The sequence below is a fragment of the Staurois parvus genome, unplaced genomic scaffold, assembly GCF_062004578.1.
Source record: "Staurois parvus isolate SC_StPar_1 unplaced genomic scaffold, SC_StPar_1.0 ptg000361l, whole genome shotgun sequence".
NCBI classification, from domain to species: Eukaryota; Metazoa; Chordata; class Amphibia; order Anura; family Ranidae; genus Staurois; species Staurois parvus.
This window is the reverse complement of record NW_028318157.1, coordinates 16,217,714-16,241,663: the sequence shown is the minus strand read 5'-3', so window position 1 is coordinate 16,241,663 and position 23,950 is coordinate 16,217,714. Positions and strand designations below refer to the sequence as shown.

General features: G+C 40.5%; 1 long non-coding RNA gene across 1 annotated transcript in view; it reads right to left on the bottom strand.

Moving 5' to 3' along the window:
- Positions 1–23,950, bottom strand: part of LOC149456520 (uncharacterized) — a 98,314-nt gene that overhangs the window by 1,574 nt on the left and 72,790 nt on the right. Inside the window, exons 2-3 of the long non-coding RNA XR_016313866.1 lie at positions 19,972–20,048; positions 19,160–19,322 (exon numbers count right to left, since the gene is read on the bottom strand). This is a non-coding gene — a long non-coding RNA (uncharacterized LOC149456520). The remainder of the gene's footprint in view (positions 1–19,159; positions 19,323–19,971; positions 20,049–23,950) is intronic.

The window sequence follows — 23,950 nt, the reverse complement described above, 5'->3', positions numbered from 1 at the left end:
TTATCTTTTGTAAACTTTCAATATAGTTTTATATTAAGAAAAACAAAAAAAAACATTAAAAAATATATTTTATATTAACCACAACATGTATGCATTTATTTGTACTTTAGTTAAATTTTAAAATGTGATTATTTCCTAAACAGAGCTGGAGTACAGTGTTCAGAAAAACTCTAAAGTAAAATAGAAGCTTCTTTCACTTTTTGTATTCACATTGATTTTGTACAATAATTGGAAATGAAAGAAATTAAAATGTTTTCCTCCCTTTTTCCCTGCTGCTTAAAGCTGAAAGCTCTGGAAATTGTTATTCAAACAGTGATGCAGAATTTCATTATAAAATTAATCTGAAATTGGAATGACTCGTGAGTAACTTTTATCGAGTTAGCAATCAACAGCATCAACATCAGAGTATTTTTTTTTAATTATGTACAGATTTCCTTATAGTTATAAAATTCTCTATAAATATTAAAATGTATTTAAACCCTAAACTTTTTTTTAGCTTTGGACAGAGAAAAAAAGGATTACAACACTTGTCAGGTTTTATTGCTGTTTGTGTCCCTACTAGGAGGATTCAATTTATCCTGGGGACATCTGTTACTGGGACAGGGTGAGGGAGTGGAAGAGAGTGAGGAAAAATCCAAAATTTTGAGTTGTCACTTGAAAAGAAATACAGGGAGATTCTAGTGGGGACATTTGTTTAGGAGACTCAGCTAGAAGATGTTAGTCTTCATTACGCCTTAACACCGGTCCCTTACTGCGTTGTGTTATGATTCTATTAACATCGACTTCTCAAACCATGAAGAAGGGGAGGCTTTTTTTTGCAGATATTGGATGTATTTGATGCTCTTAACCATTAAATGTTTCAAAGTAGAATGAACTTTTGTACCAGATGCTTCTCTATAACAGGGGCGGACTGACCATTTGGAAACTCGGTCACTGCCCGAGGGCCCGAGGTCAGTAGGGGGCCCATGAGATGCCCCTGGTACCTTTTTCATAGGCCTTTTTGAGTTTGGGCAAGGACACAGGGGCCCTATGATCCCCTATTGCCCCAGGGGCCCCATTATTTGTCAGTCCGCCCCTGCTCCATACACATCCAAGGATTTACAGTCTGGTGAGTTCTCCATTTGTTGCTATCAGAGAGGTAGCAACCTAGTACCAGAACAAGGTCCACCCACACTCTATTTTCATCAGGGATCTGCTTCTTTAAAAAAAATGCACCTTAGGGTACAGTATATCCATCAGAGCCAACGTTCACATCTATTGGTCCAGTGCTATCATATACACATCAGGAAACTGTCCGAGAAGGGATCTCACTCACTTTGGAGAGTTGTGTCTATCAAGTTGGTGACCACCCTAAAGCAGCTTTACTGTTACAGGGCAGCCACTGTGTGCAGAATCATATATATATATATATATATATATATCTGTATAATAATAATAATAATATATGTGATTCTGCACTTCCTGGTAGGATGCACATGCCCCCGGCGTACCACTCTTCTGTGATTAGTCACGGCACAAGCCAATCAGTGGTGCCAGCCAATGGATGGCGGCGGCACCTGCTGATCGGCGAGGAGAGAGACAAAACACAGCTCTGCCTATGTAAACAAGGCAGAGCTGTGACCTGCCTGCGGCGATATGCTGGATTTTGTTTCCCTACAAAGCAGGGAATAAAATCCAGCACATCCCTTAGTTAAAACACCACACTACACACTTATATACACTGGCTAGGCACACAGTTAAATCTTTAACCACTTCCCAGCCAGTGTCAGTAGCACAGTGACAGTGTATATTTTTAGCACTGATCACTGCATTAGTGTCACTGGTTCCCAAAAAGTTTCAGTTAGTGTCAAATTGTCTGTCGCAATATGGCAGTCCCGCTATAATTTGCTGATTGCTGCCATTACTAGTATAATAGTTGTGGCAGTGCGGTATCCTGCCACGGTGGAAATCACAGTGAACTCAGGATTATCAACCATACAGGTTGAGGGGCTCCAGGCAGTTCTCATAATGCAGAGGAAACGGGTTTATTGGTTTCCTCTTTGGTTTGTAAAGCCTGTTTTAGGACCTGTAGCCTGGAGATTTCTAAGAGATTTGGGAGGGATAAAATCTCCAGTCCTGGGCCCATGTTTTGAGAGCAGCCAGCGTGCTGATTGCACAGGTGTGTGCAGGCCTTTTTGTGGAGGCCAGGCCATGATTCTGGGCTCCACCTCAGCAGACAGGAGTCAGGAGGGCTCCACGCCGGCAGACAGGAGTCAGGAGGGCTCCACCCTGGCAGATGGGAGGTATCTGCCTTGGAGTCAGGTGGGCTTCACCAAGGATAGTTGAAAGCCAGACTAGCTGTGTGCTAGAGGTTTGCTGTGTGCACAAAACAACCTTTTGGAAGGAGTCTGCAGGAAACAGACATAAAGCGGTATACCTGAGAGAGCCAGAAGGCTGACATTTGTTACATTTGTGTGATGGTGGATACCCCTGCGTGGGAAGCATTTTGGTTATTGAACTCTTTCCTTTAAATAAAATTGGGCAAAAAGGCCCTTAAAAAGAAGCGAGTTGCTGTGTGCTTTGAAGAAGCTCTACCATTTTGAAGCAAATTCTCACATAGTAAATAAATAAGTATTCCAGTATATATACCATATTTTATAGATGCTATAACCTTTGTGCAAACCAATCAATATACGCTTATTGGGATTTTTTTTACCAAAAATATGTAGCAGAATACATATTGGCCTAAATTTATAAAGAAATATGATTTTTACTTTTTTTTCATTGGATATATTTTATAGCAGAATGTAACAAATATTTTTTTTTTTTCAAAATTGTTGGTTGTTTTTTGCTTATAGTGCAAAAAATTAAAAAAAAAACCAGTGGTTATCATATAACAACAAAATAATGCTCTATTTACATACATTTAAATACATAATTACCATTCACATACAGCGGTGTGTACTGTAGTGCCGTATTGCAAAAAAATGCAGAGGCCATGTGGCTATATGATAGGATATCTTCCCAGTGAGACAGAGATAGCAAAATGTCTCTAAAATCAAGAAAAAGCCACTGCTGCTTGTCCCTACACCCAGTATTATTTTTCTTTTCTTTTTTTTTTGCATGCCGTCTTTAGTCACTTACACAAAATATTACAAAAAACTTGAAAATGATCAAATACAAAAAAATACAAAAGGTGGAAAAAATCAATATAAACAACAACATTGAACATTCCCATGGTACAAGTAATCAGTATGCTGAGTCTTCAGGGTAAGGGTCATGTCATTTAAATGCAGAGACATGCATGGAGAAACAAAATCATAGAGTAGCATAAGACAGTTTCATACAAAAACTCCATTATATTAAGAGTCCTTGATCCCATTTAGGGGGGCCCAGAGATTAAAATTTGAAGAGTGCCCTGAAAAAAAAAAGGGGTGAGGCGTGAAAAAGGGGGAGGGGAGAGGGATGATAAGGAAGGGTGTTCTGCTCTTCCCTCCTAATTACACCTGCACATTAGAGATCCCATCTACATGTATTCAATCAGTGCAAATACCGAGCCCTGCACAATCTCCCCAAATCTGCGGCAACCAAAAGCCCAGTCTCATTCAGAGGCTCAAAAGTGCCAACGCTGAGACTCCAATATGTAATCAGCTGGCATAAATTTGTTGAAACTCCGCAGTGCAAAAGTACGCTGTCCAGTGAAACCACGTTTTATGTTTTTTTTCCTCTGTGTCTCGTACGACACTGGTAAAGTGTTCCATTGTCCGTATATCTTCAATCCTATGAAACCATAGTGTTAATGACAGCACAGTGGAGGTTTTCCATAAAGCAAGTGTGCAGGAATGTGACCCATTAACCAGATGGCGTACAACTTATTTTTTGTACACTTTTAATGGGATATTAGAAAGATGTAGAAGAAAAAACCCAGCAGTAAAAGGGAAAGGGTAACCAGTGCATTTCTGTGTTATAGAGTGGCCCAGAATGTTGGCCCAGAATAAAGGGCAAGACCAAAAAACATACATGTTACTAGTGCCTGTACCACACTGCCAACAATCGGCCACCGCTGGATACATCCGATGAAGTCTTGCAGGTGTGCGGTACCACCTAGTGACTATTTTATAGCTGTCTCCTGATACTGTGTGAGTTGGAGATCTCCTTCCCATTGGTTCAGGAATTTCAGAGAGGCAGAAGAAGATTCTGTCAGCAAAAGTTTATAGATGAAGGACAGTGCACGTCTGCTTGGGCACTCCACCTTGCAATCTTTTTCAAAACTTGACAAAGGGTAGGTAAATAATGATGCTAATGGTAAAGATTTCAAGAAATTAGATATTTTCAGCAGATGAAATTGGTTAAGGTGGGAGAATGTGGTATCCAAAACATCTGGTGAACATCCAGCCAATGTGCATAGCTTATATAATGTGTGGCAGAATACAGGGCGTGTCGGTGCAGGGAAGAGAAAATCGCATCATGTAAACCTGGGAGAAATGTAGGATTTCCCAATATGGGGTACAGGGGTTATGAAAAAAGAGATAGGCCATAGATTTTAAAGGCTTTTGCACAGATGTTCCAGGTTGGGGTGATGGTGGGGTGATTGTGTAAGGTTAGGGTTGGTGAGGAAGGGTACCAAGGCAGTACTGAAAGGGGTGTAGGAGAATAATGGTTTTCCATGTTCACCTATTGCTTGGTTTGTGAATGTCTATTCCAATCAATGACTCTGGTAACATGCATTGCCATTTGGTAAAGTTTCATGTCGAGCATAGCCACACCCCCTCTGTTTTCCAGCATCTAAGCTTCAAATGTTTAATACAGGCCAGCTTATTTACCCATACAAACTGATTTTAAAGCGATTGCATTGATCTCAAATAGGAAGATGAGATAGAGATTGGTAGGGTTTGGAACAGATAAAGTAATTTGGGCAGGATATTTTGTTTAATAACATTACATCTTACCATCCAAGAGAAGGTATGGTGGTGCCAACCGGCTATTTTATTAAAAAAGGCGAGGAGTTGCACAAAGTTCAATGAATACATTTTGGAGAAGTCATTCGACAGCTGAATTCCCAGGTATCTGATACTAGAGGAAGACCATTTAAATAAATAGTTGGGCCTAAGTCTCTGCAACATTGCCCCCGACACTGTCAGGTTTAATGCCTCAGATTTTTGGAAGTTTATCCAGTAGTTAGATATCTCCCCATAACTTTGAAACTCAGCCATTAGGTTAGTTCTGATATGTCAGGTTGACTAACGAAGAATAGGAGGTCATCCGCATATGCCAAGACTTTATGCCAGTTGAGTCTGACCTCTACAGTATTCTATTAATGGCAGAATATGCCTGTATTTGGCATAAAAAGGATTCTAAGGTCATTATAAAAATAAGGGGTGACAGTGGGCAACCCTGATGCGTCCCATTTTTGATAGTCAGCAGCTGGGAGAGGATGCCATTGGCTCTAACTTGTGCTGTGAGCATGGAGTACTCAATCCAACCCATCATAGAATTTCCAAAACCAATGGGCCCAGGCATTTTAGACATTTTAGCAGCCAATGTTTTCTGGGGAGGGGGCTGGTGCAGGGGCGTTCATGGGGCAGTTGGTGATGGAATATTCACGGAGTTGTGGAGTTGTTCCTCCATGCTGTAATGTAAAAGAGCACTGTAATATAAAGGGGACTGCACTGTAAAGGGGCACTGTATTGATTACAATGCCCCTTTACAGTGCAGCCCCCTTTATATCATAGTTCCCTTTTATATTACAATGCCCCTAGAGCTCTAATCATAGTGCCCCCATGTCCCCAATATAGATGGCCCAATACAGCAAAGAGACATCCCAATCCAACAAAGAGACATCTCCATGTGGCAAAGAGACAGCCCAGTCCAGCAAACAGACATCCCCATATAGCAAAGAGACATCTCAACCAGCAAAGAGACAATCCATCCAGCAAACAGACAGCTCATCCAGCAAAAAGACATCCTTCCCAGCAAAGAGACAGCCCATCCAGCAAATAGACATCCTGCCCAGCAAAGAGACAGCCCATCCAGCAAAGAGACATCCTGCCCAGCAAAGACACAGCTGGTACAGCAAAGACACAGCTCATCCAGCAAAGAGACAGCCTGTCCAGCACAGAGACAGCCTGTATAGCAAAGAGACAGCCTATCCAGAAAAGAGGCAGCTCAACCAGTAAAGAGACAGCCTATCCAGCAAAGAGGCAGCTCAACCAGTAAAGAGACAGCCCATCCAGCAAAGAGATAGCCCATCCAGCAAAGAGACATCCTGCCAAGCAAAGAGACATCCCACCCAGCAAAAAGACAGCCTGTTCAGCAAAGAGGTAGCTTGTCCAGCAAAGAGACAGCCTGTCCAGCAAAGAGACACCCCTTTCAGCAAAGAGACAGCTCATCCAGCAAAGAGACAGCCAGTTCATCAAAGAGACATCCTGTCCAGCAAAGAGACAGCCCATCCAGCAAAGAGACAGCTCATCCAGCAAAGAGACATCCTGCCCAGCAAAGAGACAACCCATTCAGCACAGAGACAGCCCAATCCACCACCGCTACAGAGCTGTAACAGTGTGCCGGCGGGTGAAGGAGAGAGACCACCGTTGTCCCTTCAGTGCGGCTGTGTGTGCAGCGGCCGACTGAGGAGGTGCCTGTATGTCAGTGGTGCTTCCTGCTTGTCATCTGGAGCCATCTCTGTCGCTCCTCCTGTCGGCCCCACTTTAGGCATAGCCACACAGTGGGAGATGAGCGGCAATTGCGGTCTGAGTTATCTCTGTCCAGACCGTGGTTGCCGCCTAGCTACTACTGTGCGGCCCTGTCATCAACAGGCTGCTCTTCTTAAGCCTGGAGGCCCGGTGTACATTATGGCCAGTCTGGGCCTGCTATCAAAGTCCTGTCCACCCTCTCAAAGGCCTTTTTAGCATCTGTGGAAAGGATGAAAGTAGGATTAGCCTTTGACAGGGTGGAGTGGATCACATTTAAGGCTCTAATTGTGCAATCTCTCACCTCTCTTCCAGGCATGAAACCTACTTAGTCCAAATGAATATTTTGTAGGTGTGGGATCAAACATGTCGCTAAGATTTTATTGAAAAGTTTGAGTTTTATATTTAGGAGCAATATAGGCCTGTAATTAGGGCATAAGGTATGGTCTTTTCCTTCTTTGTGTATGACCGTGATGTATGCTTTCAATGCTTCAGGTCTTACATTTGCGCTTTTGACAGAGAGCATTAAACACCTTCACAAAATGTGAGGCCAATTGGGCATGAAAATATTTATAGTACGCTAGGGTGTAGCCATCAGGTCCAGGGGCTTTACCCAGTTTGTTTTTTTTAATCACCTTTAAAAATTCTAAAGATGTAATAGAGATAGCCAATTCGGCAATGGTGTCAGGGTTTAAGATTGGGAGGTTAGATTGTCTCAAGTGTCACAATCACGGCATCAGACCCCAGACCTTCTCACCAAATTTGTGACGGAAGGACTAGCCAATCTAAAACCGCAATGTAACATGCATAACAATGCCACACCCAGCTGCACCCTGCACAATGATTTTCCAGCTAACGGACCACAATCAATGTACCAGCAGCCTGGGCGATTGTTACTGGGTCAGGTTAATTATGTAATTAACCTTTCACACTGCCACCACCTCCTTTTTGTACAGAGAAAGAGGAAACTCGGTGTTATCAGCTATAACACTATAATTATTGAGATAATCGTCTGTATAAACCGGTCATAACACAGGCCTGTTATACAGAGGGTTAAACAAACAGTAGCGTTCTCTTTAGAGGCAGGGATTCGTAAATTGTAATACAGAGCTATAGAAACAGTTCAACACTTTCAGAAAGAAAGATTTATTACTAAAAGGTCAAACGGGTGCAATAAAAATATTTATAGAAACAAGATGTAACTAAGATATATATATACATATACAAAGAACCATAGCACAGCAAAGAGATATCAGAGAGAGGTGAAAGGGTTAAGGTACTTGCCAAAGTCTTGGGTTAGCAGATCCAAGTTTCAGAGCAAGAGGGCACGTGTCTCCCCAGGTGGTATTAATGTTAAAAATGGGAGACGTCTTCAACTTCCTAATCTTAGGCCTGACAGCCGGTTTTGTAGTCCCCAGCAGGGGGTGGCTCTGCAGTCAAGGACCAATCTCCGCTTAGAGCATGGAGAGAAGGGTGGATGACTCAACTAGAGCAAAAATCTCCCATAACTCATATTTGGCCTATAACTTTTCCTATGCACAAGTGACATCCCACCCGTGGGTAGATTATTATGCAGGCAAGTCTGAGGATTGATTACTTATGAATTATGAAAGTGTATGCTAAACGGTTCGCGAGATCTATTTTTCTGCTTTCCTGTGCGTCCGAGACGAGTGACCCATCAAACTGTTCGCCTGCTCATCGTCCATCTGATGATATGTCCGGCTTTTATGTAAGTCTCTCATATTCCAAGATATGAGACATAGGGGAAAACATGGTTTTAACAGAGGTTATCTGATTCTGTCACCTACGCTGAGTAGGTTTTATTAGGGTGGAATCTCTCTCAATTCCTGAGAAAGCTTGCCTTATCTCTTCAGAGGTGTGAAATGGTACAGCTTTCCGAGACAGCTAGGCACCTAGCTCAGAGATTCCTTGGCCTGCCAGTGACCCACAACCAGCACACACACGCTGGCCAAATGTCTCCTTTCAGAGAGGGAGGGGGAGGGAGTGAAGGGAGAAAATGGATACTCTTTACAAAATGGAGTCTGCGTCCTTCACTGTGTGTTGCGCATGTTTGTGACATCAAGTACTCTCTAATGTTTTATTTGTGGACATCGAGTTCAGTAGGTGAGCGGCCTCCTGTAATGTTATATAGGTCATCATAGTATGTTTTGAATTCAGCTGCTATGTCAGTGGACAAGTGAGCATACGATCTGTCAGATTTGTGTACTTTGGGAATACATGTTTGAGCTCTACGTTGTCGCAAGGCATTGGCCAAGAGTCTACTGCACTGGTTGCAATATTTGTAGAATGCTTGTTTGCATTTTACAATGGATTTTGCCACGTCAAGCAATGCAGTTTTCAAATTATGTCGTAGTGTAATTATTTCAGTCAGGACAGTCGATGTTTGTCTCCTTCTATGTTGGCTTTCTAGGAGTTGGTTTGTCTAGGGTACTGTGATAAAACAGTTCCTTTCAATTTTTAGTCTGGACACTTCCCTGATAACTGATTTATGTTCTTCCCATACCCACATCAGGGAAAGGTCGTCTGATGTATTGGATTCAAAATAGGCTTTCATCTCCCTTTGCAGGTCTTGCATTGTTGTGGGGTCCTGTAAGTGGGACTCATTTAGTTTCCACGTCCTGAACGGTGGGGTAGAGGGAGTTAATTGGACAGAGAACAGGATTAGGGCATGGTCTGAATAGGTAATGATACCAATACAGGAGGCAGTGACCTATTGTATGTCCAAATGTTTCATAAGAAACAATTCTATGCGGGAATAAGTGTTGTGAACCATTGAGTGGAAAGAGTAATCTTGAGCTTCTGGATTATGTATCCTCCACACATCAACAAGTTGATGGGTCTGTAAAGATTTTTTTAAATGGCGTAGCGCTGCTTGAGAAAGAGGGGATGAGGGACCAGTTGTATTTTCCAAAGGGTCTAGGATCACATTGAAGTCCCCACCTACAACTAGGATACCTTCTGTAAAGTTTGCAAGGGTGTCTAGAAGGGAGTCTAAGAAATTCATTTGAGAGTGATTGGGTGTGTACACGGTTGCAAAGGTCATCTTGTGTGTGCCTAGTGTCCCTTTAATGAACATGTCCCACTCCTGATCATCTCTGCATTCATCCTGCAACATCCAGGGTACTGAGCATGCTAGAAGGATGCTGACACCCTTAGATTTTGTGTTAGAAGAACCTGTAGGCTAGTGGGAAATGTCGGTTAGTCATGTGTGTGTTACCCCATCAGCCACTAGAGGTTCAAGATGTTTTGAGACCACTGCTTGTACAATGATAGCAATATTATTTGTGAAAAGACAGGGCTATCAGAGCACACAGCCACCAGGGGGAGGAGTGGAGAGAAAAAAAAGGGGGTGAGGAGCAGAAGGGAGAGAACTACCCTGAGTAAAAACAAATGGGGGTGGAGTGTAGGAAAAGAAAACCCCTCTAACAAAAAATTTAGAATGTGCACTGAAAAGATAGTGCAAGGGGCCACTAACTGTTGTCCTTGAATGCCTCTAAACCCAAGTAACACCTGAGTGGGGGAAAACGTCAGTGCATGGGAGTATGGAGTATAACCGGGCCCTGAGCCCAGAAGGTCAATGTATAGGGCTATCCATTATTAGCATACGAATTAAGCATAAAGAGAGGGTAGAGAAGGCCAAACTTATCCATGTACCCATGTCAAAAAACACGTTAACCTCATAAACTGCAAACATAAAAGCAATTAACAGTTTGTCCATATATTTAAACAATGAAGAATTCAGTGGTACTCACTGCTATATTGGTTAATGCAGTATGTTCCAAGGAGGAGCACTGAGATCAGATTTATGTGTTGCTCCTCAAGTCAGAAGGGAAAAAGCAGCTGGGATAGAGATAATAGGGTGTCTTCTCAGAGCAGGAAACAGGTGGCTAAAGATGCCTAGGACTGTAGCACGGAGGTCATCGGCCACTGTTGCTTCATGTAGACCCAGTATTCTTATGTTATTCCTGCAGCTACGGTCTTCCATATCTTCCAGGTGGAACTGCATCTTAGCCGGTTGGGAGAGGGCAGAGGTAAGTTGAGAGTCTGTGGATTATAATTTGAATGGTGTCAGATATGGCGGTCTCCGCAGTGTCCATGCAGTCTGTTAAGCTGGAGGTGGTTTTCTGAAGAGAAACTATGTCTGCCCAGAAGGACTTCTCCACGTGGTCTGCTAAAGCATCAAAATCTTCCTTCATTGGGATTTATTTCAGCAGCTTTTCCAGGTATGCTGCAGGGTGTCTGGTACTGCATAGCTAAGGCATGGCCCAGCTGTATGTGTCAACCTGGCAAAAGAGCCGCTGAGTAGGGAACATTCTTCTTCGTTATATGGGTCGGGAGAAGGAGAGCCCAGGGATTGTGCTCTGTGCGGGGACCCCACTGGTGCCATATTGGAAGAGGAGGCTGCCGGGGAATTTGGAGACTAGGCGGTAATAAGTGGTGTATCGTTGGTTCAGAAGTGTCCCGACCTCTGTCCTTCTGCAATTTCTGCTTAGGCATCTTCCTCCAGGGCAAAATGAAGCTGTTAGCTGGTGTTAGAAGCAATAATTAGGCTCGAATGTCCAGGAGCTCCATGAGTGTGCTGTTCATGTGGCCATGCTCAGGACACATCCCCCCAGTATTATTTTTGACAGTGAGCTTTGTGTACACAGCAGCTGATCCGATGTTGGACTTGTATGGCCTGTATTGAAATGGCTTAATCACACCAGAATTTGTGTGCACACATATGTTGACATGGAGTTTGGATACTTTATGTTGAAGAAAACCCCTTTTTCATTTTGGCAAAATGCAGGCCAACACATACAGAATTTATTTTCCAATGCACTGCAACGCCCTGGAAAACTATATAATTTCTCATATTATTGCATGTTGACCCCATGTAAACACAGAAGTGGTCAGTAACAGGAATACATGCTTGTATAAGGAACTGTGGTTTTAGTTGCAGTTCTATAAGTCAAGGTTTTAGAGTGAGTTAGAGAACTATACTTGAATTTACAGTTTCCTAACTGACTCTAATCTCTCCGTATACAGCTTGTTAACTTTCCCTACTGCACCTTTCAATACAGTGACTCTATGGCTGCTGTGTCCCTTCCTTTTATAGTGAGGTGGCTGGCTTTTTCAAAAGTCCCCTTATTAGCCTTAAACCTGCAAGCCAGAGGTTAAAGGCCATGCAAGGCATTATGGTTAGAAAATTCTCCTTGGTAAATCTGCATATACATTTGCCCAGACCTCAAATCTTGAACCCTCAGGATTTTCTTTGAACCTATGGTAAAACTGAACCTGAACCTTATCCCTATTCAATGCACAATATTACTTGCTTCAATAAGTTAGATGGGCTATGAAATGTGATGCTATAGAAATTTAAATCGGCCCCATTTTAAATAGAGCCTGAACCCACCCATGGTAAATTATTATTATACAGGATTTATATAGCGCCAACAGTTTGCTCAGCGCTGTACACTATAATGAGAGACAGTACACGAGACAGTACAGTAACAATATGATTCAATACACGAGGGGTTTGAGGGCCATGCTCCTTGGAGCTTACAATCTAGGAGGGAGGGGATAGAGGTACAGGAGGAAATAGCTGTGGGGGATGGAGTGGTAGGAAGAGTGGAGGAGTTCAGTAATTAGCTGAGGGCGAGTAGGCTTCCCTGAAGAGATAGGCTTTCAGAGTGCGCCTAAAGGTGAGGAGAGTAGGTGATAGTCTGATGGATTGGGGTAGGGAGTTCCAGAGGATGGGGGAAGCCCTCAAGAAGTCCTGGAGACAGGCATGGGAGGAGGAGACCAGGGAACTAGAGAGTAGGAGGTCTTGTGAGGATCGGAGAGTACGTTTTGGGTGGTATTTGGATACCAGATCAGTGATGTAGTTTGGGGCAGTGTTATGAACAGCTTTATACGTCAATGTTAACATTTTGAATTTTATCTGTTGGGCAAACAGTATACAGTAAACACTGCACACTGCATTACAGGCATACACATAACACATGACAAAGGACCATTTTCTAAAAATATAAAACTCTTCCATTATATATGTATTTTTGAACATAGAATCAGTGCTGAGACAAGGTCATCTAGAGCCCAGGGGCGAACAAGCCAAATTGCGCCCACCCTTTCCCAAGATGTTTGGGCGCTATGTGACAGCACAAATCCCCTTACCTCCCTGAAAAAAAAATCCCCCTCCTAGCACAAATCCTCAAATTTCCCCTATGTGTACCAATCCTCTCCCTTCAAGCACAAATCCTCACCTCCACTCCTAATCCCCCCCTCCCAACACAAAATTCCCTCCCCCAATCCCCCATCCAAGCACAAATTTCCCCCTTCCTCCCAAATTTCCTCTCCTAGCACAAATACCCCCCCAACCCCCCAATCATTCCTACTATCACAAATCCACTCCCCTTACACCATGTTATCTATTCTAGGAACAACCCCCCCAAAAAAAAAATATCCCCTCCTTACACAAATCACCACTGCTAGCACAATTCACCAAATTTTCCCTCCTAAAACAATTCTTACCCCCTTTGCCACCCCCCAAATCCCCCCTCCCAACAGAAACTTCTCCCCCAATCTTCTTGTGGTGCCCCCTACCTCACTTGATTTCACAGTGCCCAGGGCAGCTGTCCCTCCTGCCCACCCCTTGTCTTGGCCTTGCACAGAATATAGACAAAAGGTTAACATATTGTATACAGAAAAACGGTCAAAATAGCGTTACTCTGAGTGTACTCCTGGTCACCACAATAAAGTACAACATATAGTTAAAAAATATAAATGTTTTTCATAATGAGGTAAAAATTGTAGTGTGACACAATAGACAATACTAAAAGTACTGTTACATAAAGATTCTTCACAATCTTGATGTGAATCCTTGGAAAAAGGTCTACGTAATTTGCGGATGCTCTGCTTCTTCAGGACCATCAAGGATTTTTTGTACAAAGCCACATATAATAGTGATAATAAAAACTTCCTCAGTTGTCTCTTAGAGATAAAACAAAATGATGAAGATGACTGTTATCAATGGAATGCGCCTGTCTCAAGTTTAAAGTTTTAATTAGATGCATGTCCAAAAGTGGACTCTGGTGGGAGTCTCAATGCTTGAAAGGACTCATTAGTAGTTTTAGAAACTTTAAGGATGTATACACAACCAATTCAACCTCATAGATCAATGACCAACTGCATTTTCACCAAGCATCCTCATGATAACATGTTTGTCATTTGTTTTAAACCTTTGGAATCACTTTAAGACTGATGGATATGTAACTTTTTTGTCAAGTGCATCATTGTCTTTCCTGATCAGTTTTATGCCAAACTAGCACTTCTCTTCTGTTTTACATAAACATTAAGGGCTGGTGTTCTCCCTAATGCTTTAAAATGCCTGGACAGATCTTTGTTGCAAGTTCATTGTTCCTGAACTGCAATTCGACCTGAACTGGTGCAGTGTGCAGCGAGTGAATATCTGCTCCGAGAACTAGTACATGGGTCCTTACAGTGTATTAAATGAGTCCCACATTTACTGACTGGCTGAGTTTGATTTTGGGCTGGAATACTCAAGCTCGGTGATATAGCTGCCCTTATAAGGAAGAATTACAGTTCCTTTTAATTATATAGAAAAAATTATAATACCTAACCCTTCGCCAATCAAAAAAGTGAGATCTCTATAGAATGTTTTTCTTCACTCACCAAAGGGCCCTGAGGAACAGGGAGACTGCTCCACTGGGCAGAAGGAAGATTAATTTTGTGAAACAGTAAGGAGTTAAAGGAACAGTGAAAGAAAAATATATTTATTTAAAATAAAAAATATTTTCTTTATATGGGAGTGTGTAATAAAGAGTAGGAAGAGAGGACAGAGGGATCTATGTTGAGTCTTAATTTTAAAATAATGGGAAAATGCCTTTCAAAGTCATACACCCAATAATGAAGATCACTTGCCTTTCATGTTTTTATGTGAGTTATATAAGGACAATAACTGAGAATATATTGTAGCATAGTGGTGATTTACCACTGTTTATGGTTGACCAGAGAATAAAATATGAAGTGATTAAAGGCACTTATTTTGTAGCAGTTTTATGGAGATTTAACGATAAATCCTTGGGAAAGCTCAGCATGCGTACCAAAATCCGCAAGGATTAGCCTATAGAGTACAGTAGTCTGCCAGTTTGGAACTCAGTGCAGCCACCCTGAATAATCAAATGCAGGCACAAAAGTTGTGAATTCCCCCCGTATAGCACACTACTTTATTAGATCTTCACGCAAAAAAAGAAAATGGGGCTCATCTGATCAGTCAGAATTCCTGGCATCTGATTAGGCTACTATTTTCTCAGCAGGATGTCTCACTTTTAACTGTTAACTATGGAGGCCTGTGGAAAAAAATGAACTTTGGACTACTAAATTGCACCATTATGGTTATTTAGTGTAATTTATGAAAATAGGTAAGTCATGATCACCTACTTTTTCTTGCTAATGACATCTCCATTTTCTAGACAGGTAAACCACAAGATCATTTTTTTTATCATCCCTGTTTCATATAACACTGTCCAATTAATGATCAAGAGAAAATGTTTTTGCGTAATGCTGTACAAATGATACATTAAAAATTAATAGCTTGTCAGCAGGCCTGCCATTTGGGTTATTGCCTTTGATTCATGTTTTCAAATTTTCTTGATTTAATAATCCATAAGTAATTTTTAAAGATGAGCGACAGACTTTGTACAGAATAATCATCCATTTTCCATTCAATTAGAAAAAGGAACTTATGAAAATGTGAATTCTTAAAAATGTAGGTCCTACCACAAGGATCTTGAAAATGTATAATATAAATGGCTTTGTTCCATAGGTTTACTGCATTATTATAGCTACATGTGGCATTGTTACTCTGCTACAGCATTGGAAAATATTACATTTTTTTATTCACAATTTACAAATAGATTTTCAGATAGACTTTTGAACACAGACACAAAACACGCACAGATGCACACATAACATGAATGTATGATTTTAACTCTTATATTAACCATAGTACAAAAATACAATATTATAAGGGATTGCAGTAAAATGAAAGTTGTTGTAAAGGCTGAAGGTTTTTTACTTTCATGCATTCTATGCATGAAGGTAAAACACTTTCTGTGTGCTGCTCCTCCCACAACCCCCCCTAATACTTACCCAAGCCCCCTCTCAATCCAGCGGTATGTATAAGAGCCTCAGCTGTCACAGGACTCCCTCTCCTCATTGGCTGAGACAGCAGTGGAAGCCATTGGCTCTCACTGCTGTCAATCACAGCCAGTGAGCAAATGAGGAGGGAGCCGGGGGTGGGGCCAAGCCACCATGTGTCTTATGGACGCATAGAGCCCAGTTTGGGAGAAAGCATACACCAGTGCCCCCATAGAAAGCGGCTTGTTATTGGGGGCACTGGTCAAGGGGGAGGAGCCAGGAGCACTGGCGGGGGACCTAAGAAGAAGAGGATCAAGGCTGCTTTGTGCTAAACCACTGCACAGATAAGGTAAGTATGACATATTTGTTTGTTTGTTTGTTTTTAAAAGCCAAACCTATTATACCACATTAAATTGTGACTATCAAATAAATAAACTAAAAAAAAAATGTGCCGCAGCAGTTAATGATAAGAGCATCTGCACATACAGTTTATTTGGCAACGTCCCAAAAATACCTGTTGAGAGTGCCAGGGAAGTCCAGCTCATGGGGAGCTGATGGTGTGGCAACAATGCTGCCCTGCTCTTGTATTCAGAGCAGAGTGGCCAATATCACATAGGCTGTGTCTGTTTACACTACAGTGTGATTACTTGTTGCAGGGATGAGGTTCTCATTGCTGGCTCACAAGCCTGTAGCTTATCAGTCAGCATCTGGCCAAACCCAGTCCTGCCCACTGCTGCTAAAACCCTCCCACTGTGAGCTGCAGTGCCTGGGGAGGGGAGTTTGTGACACACAAATAAAGGAAAACTTGGCTCATTCAGGAAAGGTAAATTAAGTTTTTGCTTACACTATGAGACTGATGCACTTGTTTAGACTGTCATCTGAGAACCTTTAGTTGTACTTTAATGCAATAGAATACCTTTTGCATGACCTAGAATCAGAACAATTTTAACATTTGGAAAGAAAAACCTCTACTACAGCATTCAGCTTGGTAAGATTAAAGCCATTAGGCAGTCATCAAAGGGTTCTTGCTTCTGAGTGTGTCTGTATCCACTGCAATCTAAGTGTACCCAGGTTTAAAGTGTATGTTTCGACATTACCCATATCTACCCCCAAACCTCTCTCCCCTCCTCTAAAGTATGTGCTAGCATTGGTTTTTTTCACCGTGTTACTGTAGAAAAAAACATCATCACCAGGCTTTCACTATTCTAACAGGAGCCTGCTGGGAGTTCAAAACTGCCACCAGAACCGCCCCTCCCAAGAGCCTTTTCCCTACTGAAAGTGTGTGAGCAGGTTCATGGGAGTCAAAACAGCAACATTGCAATGCTGGCACCCAAATTACAGCATTGCAGAACAAACTGTGACAGTGTTTTTTAATTCAAGTTGCTTTTGTTGATTAAAATACAGTAGGAAAACAGTGGGTTTGGTGCTATCTAATTAAACTCAAAAAAACTTTTTTGGAAATCTTATAAGCTACATGGATCAGAACAGATTGTTATTTGCCCAAAGTGAATTTATTATTATAGTATTACATTATTCTGGACTCTGACAGACTATCTGTAAATGTATTTGTTTATCTAATTATGAAGTTGCTGAACAAATGCATGTAGAGAAACACACTAAATGCTGAAACATGCTGGTCTAGTTATAAAAGAATGATGATATGGAAACTCATCACATACTGATATCTTTTGTAACTAAGGCCATACTGGTAAAGAAGATCCTAAATACTTTCCTCTCCCTCCACCCGTGCCACTTAATGCTGCTCCAATCAATAGAAATGGCCTCTGAAGTCTGCTGCAGGGGCGGACTGACCATTTGGAGACTCGGGCACTGCCCTAGGGCCCGGGGTCAGTAGGGGGCCCCATGAAATGCCCTTGGTACCTTTTTCATAGGATTTTTTTAGTTTGGGCAAGGACACAGGGGCCCCATGATATCCTATTGCCGGGGGGCCCCATGAGTTGTCAGTCCACCCCTGGTCTGCTGGGAAGTGTTGATCTCTGTGATAATGTAATGATGAATCCTACTGGGGAATTTTTTTTTTAAAGTCTTTAGTGACAGACTATTGGATTCTTTATTTTAGCAGGGTGACTCTATACATGCATACAAACCATTTAAGTTTTTAAAAGGTGAATCATTCCACCAAAATATACCTTGATAAGCAATAAACACCACTGAACTGCAACAAAAAAACGTCTATTGCCTACACTCAAAGCAAAATATTTCTTCCTGTCATTCACCTATAGTAATAAGGGGCCTGGATACAATTACACTTTTGGAATTAATGTAATTAATTTCACTTCTGGAATTAATGTTATTTCCATTTATGGCTCGCTTTCATGTTGAGTTTTTATAACAAAACCATTTTTCTTAATAACAAAAAGAAAACTTTTTTTTTAATTATTATTTTGATAAAAAGACTCCAACAGTACTATACTCTTAGTTGAACACAAGATAGATGTATACCTCTTTTACAAAGTATCTAGATGTTCTCAAAATAACAAAGAACCATAACATTAAAGTTGCAACAGGTCAATTTTCTCTGCTCCCCAACTTGCTCTCTTCAATAAGGGAAAATCCCATGAAGTCTTGAGCTATGAACCAAAAAGACTTAAAATAAGCTCTAATTAAACTTTTAATCCCACCCATTTATAAATGATTAACCCTTAGCACTGATCCCTTTTCAAGTCTAAGTAAGCTCCTTACCAGGGGTCATTGGTCATTTTCTTATCAGGGACTAAGGTAGATATGAAATGTAGAACCAACTTTCATTGTGCTACAGTATAGCAACATTAGCTTCCTCTGTCCAAAAACACTGGTCTAGAACCAAACTATTTAAGCAGCTCCCCAGCTGAAAGGCTAAATATACTGTACAGTTGAAATAAAATGTAATAACTGTTTAATCTGCCAAAATATTTGTAATTCTCTTCAATCACTCATATAATATATATAAGCCCTGCAATGCCATATACCAGGAGGGTGACACTGCTATTTAATGCCTGCAGTTACGTAGCTTCCTCTGTTTCCACTCAATTTTCTTGCCTGAAGGTGTATCACTTCACTGCTAGTACATTCCACCTTCTGTTAGTTTTTTAAAACACTTCTTACTCTAGCTCCCAATGACTAAAATATGTTAGAAAATATTGACAATATTGTGCAATGCAACAGAATCTAATTGGATCATAGTTTTGGCACAGGTTTCTAATGTAGACAGTTGATAGATGAATAATAGCCTAAAATTAACTCCAACAGAGAAGAACAAAGAGGGTGGGTAATACCATAACAAAACCTGAACATTGACACAAATGAAACATTAATTCAAGGAATATTCTTACTTGATGTGGTTGTCAGTGATAGACACCTCTGTATACTTCTGTGGAGACAATTTGATGACATCATAGCTCTGGGTAGGTCCTGCCATGAGCTCCTGTCTCAATTGAATGTAAGGAGGACTGTCTCAGCCAAGGAAGTCATCCACATCAGCGCTTTGCTCAAGGTCTGAGAGTAAATAAAACAGAATATTTTTCAGTTTTCAATACAGTAAAATTAAACAATTACTGTTAATAGATGTGTTTTGTGCCACAATAGGTTGTTTCTTCAGATGTGATTTTGAGTGTGAGGGGATGATAGTATAAAGACAGTCATTTGAATGAATGCATACACTGCAGTTTTAGGTGAAGTTTTAGGACATTCAGTCATAACCATCCAGTCAAGTTTGTCACTCACAAGGAGCGGGGTTGCCTAGATCTGGGCACTCTTAGGTTTACTATGCAAAATGGCATAACAAAATTGAAAACATTAAATCATTTCTCATCCAGAAAAGAGTGACACACATCAATACACTAATGTAGCAAAGTAACAAACTTTTTGTCAAGTCAATAAATATTACACATTAATGAAAAATGTATTCAGGACACTTCCATGTGAATAATTATCTGCAGTGTTCAGACACAGAACAAAGATGAGTGCTTAATGCAACTTTCAGCTATAGATTTTAGGATCTAAACTGAAATCTCCAAGTTGATGATTTTTACAATGTTTCAGGTAGTTCTACAAACAATAATTTTGCTGCACACTGAAACAGATTTATTTTAGAGAATACGATTGCCCTCACCCTTCCAATCCCATGCATACCACCACTACTGACCATAGATCATGGATGAACTCTTCCAGTGCGTGGTGCTTTCTCATAGGCCCCAATAGATAAGTTGTTTACTTGCAAACCTACAACAAGCAAGCGAACATGAACATGTATTTAAAAATTGTTAAACGTTTCAGCAATATAGTGTGTTTGCTAAAAATATACTATAACCTCACACAAATCCAGATTTTCTGTAGGAAACAAAGTCCTAGAAAAGTGTTTTTATGATCTAATTGGTCTGTTTATTTCAAAGATGTTCACACACAATCACATCTACAATTTTCTTACAAAAGGAATTATTCCAAAAGAGACATTATACTGCTAGGACCAGTTCACACCAGACCGCGTTCCAGTGCAAGTCATCATCTAGCATGTTGATGGTTCAAAGAATAAAAAAATCCTATACCATAATGGTTGAGCAGAAGAGAGAAAATCTATGGCAGGTTTAAGCAAAGCCCAACCTTAGTTCCCTGCAAACTTATCTACAGCAAGAAGAGGCCTTCAACTATTATAACTTGAATTAATTAGTAACTTTTAGAATGTATCCAACACCCATAAAAACACAGATGACATAATTTAGTGTAGAACAAGGGTAGAAAATCATTCTCTGTTACCATTGTCTGCTTATTTAATTACCTTAGATGTTAATGAGGCTTAAAATAATTTCTTTTTAGTATTAATCACTGCTAAAGGCTGGCAAATATGAGTCATGCTGTCCTTATTTTAATACAAACAAAATCATGATTAGTAAAATGCTCCCAAAGGTTTTGTATTATAACCTAATGTAATAAAAATGATTTCAGTGGTTCATCTAAAGTTTTTTTTACTTATATTTCCAGATCGTTCACTATTAAGAATGCAGAATAGTCGGGGTATTGATTGTAAGACACCTAACCTTCATAATTTTTTCATTTTTAGTAAAAATATGCAAAACATACACACACACACACACACACACATATATATTATATATATATATATATATATATTATAAAATATATTGCTGATTAGATTTAAGAGAAGAATAGCTTTACTGCTCTTTAAACTAATAAACAATATTGTGCTTTATTTTTGTTGATCACCAGGAATCAACTAGGCTGCGTGTTTATACAGAAATCTACTGCCCACTGACAAATGTACACATATATTAGTGTACATACAGTATAAATATATTGTATGTGTAAACAATTTAAAAATTCCCACTCGCAGGGAGAGCAAAATAAATAAATAAAATCCCGACGGGAGATTGAACCTGCTACCTGCTCTAAAATTAGGGCATTACAGAAATATTGGGCTTTAGATGCACTTAGAGGTTTTTAAACATCTTCAAAGTCACACATACATTCAGCTTCTTTAGATAGGGCTGTTCATGTCACAGCAAAAATTGACAAAACTGTGCTACTTTCTAACTTACGATTTGAAACCACAGTAAATGTGATTGGCAGATCCATCCCTGGGCAGCTTTTTGAGGAGTGAATTATATGACTAAATATGGCAAATGTACAATGACAACTAATCAATACACAGCTCTGCAGGAAACATATTAATCTGATAATGCAGCTTTCATACTCATTATCCAGTCATCCAAGCTTGATCTAACTCCAGCAGCGGAGAGAAACAGAAAACATGCTCTGTAATGTGACAAAGAGAATGCTGTGTGTAAAAACCAGCGAAGGCTATAGTCTATTACAATCAGATATATAGAAGTTTAGATTAGCCTGACTACTGAAAGTTTATTTGTAATTGTGTTGTTATGGCTGAAATTTTACTTAATTTTTTTTTTTCATCCATTTACTCCAACTAAAGGATAGTGCTGAAATATCTTATCAAACAGGACTACTGCACTCTCTTTTCTAATATTTCAAATGTTAGAAGACATTCAGGACCAAATAAAAGAGAGCTTTAATATGGGACATGGAACTACAATGGACTATAATTATATTTTATTTTGTACGGTAACAGGCTCCTTCTATGGCTTCCAGCTATTTCTTTCTATGCCTGTATGTAATTCCAGAAGTGCAGGAGTCCATATTTGATGGTGGCACCTATTCAATCTGCTTGGTGCCTGTTGGTAATACACATTACATTGTATTTTGTAAGAGGACTTCCCATTTAGTTCTACAGGGCTCCAGAAGTATGTCAAGGAATCTGACCTTCAACATACCACAATACATAGAAGTGGATAAACATGCATTCTAGTGTTCTGTTCTGACAGAAAATATGTCAGGTGTTTTTCACTGGCAGACCAATGCATGTCAATGTGCATTTAACATAAAGACAGTGTGAATAGGCCAAAGTGTGAATAGACCCTTAAAGTACATTTATTCTAAAAACCATATGGGGCCTGCCATTGCTGACCTGATTCTTGAAATTCTAGTTACTTGAAAGTTAATCTGACTCCAAACCTCTATACTTTCTAAATCTGTGACATACCACAATCTCCTAGATTGTAAGCTCCAAGGAGCAGGGCCCTCCTATCCCTCTTGTATTGAACTGTATTGTTGCTGTATTGTCTCCCGTTATATTGTAAAGCGCTGAGCAAACTGTTGGCGCTATATAAATCCTGTATAATAATAATAATAACTTGCAGATATAGAAAAGTTGGGGAAAAGGCAGTCTTATCTGAATCCTTATTCTAGGTAAGTGTACAGTATTAAAGGCAGAGGGTCAGCATTACAGCAAGCTAGAGGGTCACTTTATAGGAGCAAGCCCAACAGTTAACTTTACAGAAAGCCAGATCATCAGCATTAAATCTGAGCAATTAGCATCTTCAGAGTGAATGGCTAGTAATAGCAATCTCCTCTGTGTTTCTCCCATAAAAGGTTTCCTTTAATTATGTGTCAAGGTCTACATAAGAAAGAAATACAAGATAAATAAAATGGGTCAACTTACTGTCCCCTTGGTAGGTTGACCTTAGTTCAGTCATGGCAACGTTTAAAAGTATGTAAAGTCTCCAGGCACCGCTGTCTAAAATGTAAAAAAGTTAATGTTACTTACCATTGATGGGAGGGGGTTAATTTCTAGACTAATTTCTAGTTATTCCCCTAAACTGCCAGAGGTTTTCAAACAAAGCCCACATTGATCTATCACTTTTACCTATCAACCTATTGATAGTGCTTTTTGTTTCCCTTTATGTGGACAATTTCTTTAACAAGCTTCTGTATTTGACTGATATGATCACCAGGCAGTCTGGCATCACCCTAATCCGCCCTTAGCTATCCCCAATAACAATGACATTGATGCCCAAATCCCAATCTATATTCCTAACAGCACTCCTGCCTTTCTGCTGACCCATCTTGCAGCTAATCAAAAGCCTTCTCCTATCTGCTGCAGTGGTGCATGCAGTGCCGCTTGTCCATTGGCAGCAGTGGGTAGATAGGTTGGCCTAGGCACAGAAGAGAAGTGTGAACCATGGTGAGTGTGTACCTTTGGCAACATCCGATATGTACAGGGTCTGTTATCAAGTGGTGCCTGCGGATGGCACCCCTAACAAACCCAGATGTCACACCAGTTGGGAAATGCTGCTCTTGGTGTCACAGACTATACAGCCCTTACACTTATCCAAGCCTGAACCTTTCCTGGGTAGATAAAGGTTATATGCTGCGTGATTTTAATCAAACAGTTATCTCCTATCTAGATTCATAAGACTTATCTAGCTTGTCAGTACTTATTGTTAACTGTGCATACTGTATTAATCAGTGTGTCCTTGGAAATAGCGCACTGAATACAGCTGGGAGAGAAAGATGACAATACCAGATTGTTCATCTCACCAGCGAACATTCTGATCATCAACACCTTTTGCTACAGCTTTGATGCAGATGCACCTGAAGAGCAGACAATTAGGAGCTGAAGGAGGGCTCCCATCTGGAAAGCGGGCTATACAATTTGTTCACACAATTAGAGGAGTCACGGTAGACATGCTTTGCCAGGTACTTCAACTAACAAACAGACGCCACTCTCCGCTTTTCTCATCGATTCAATAAAA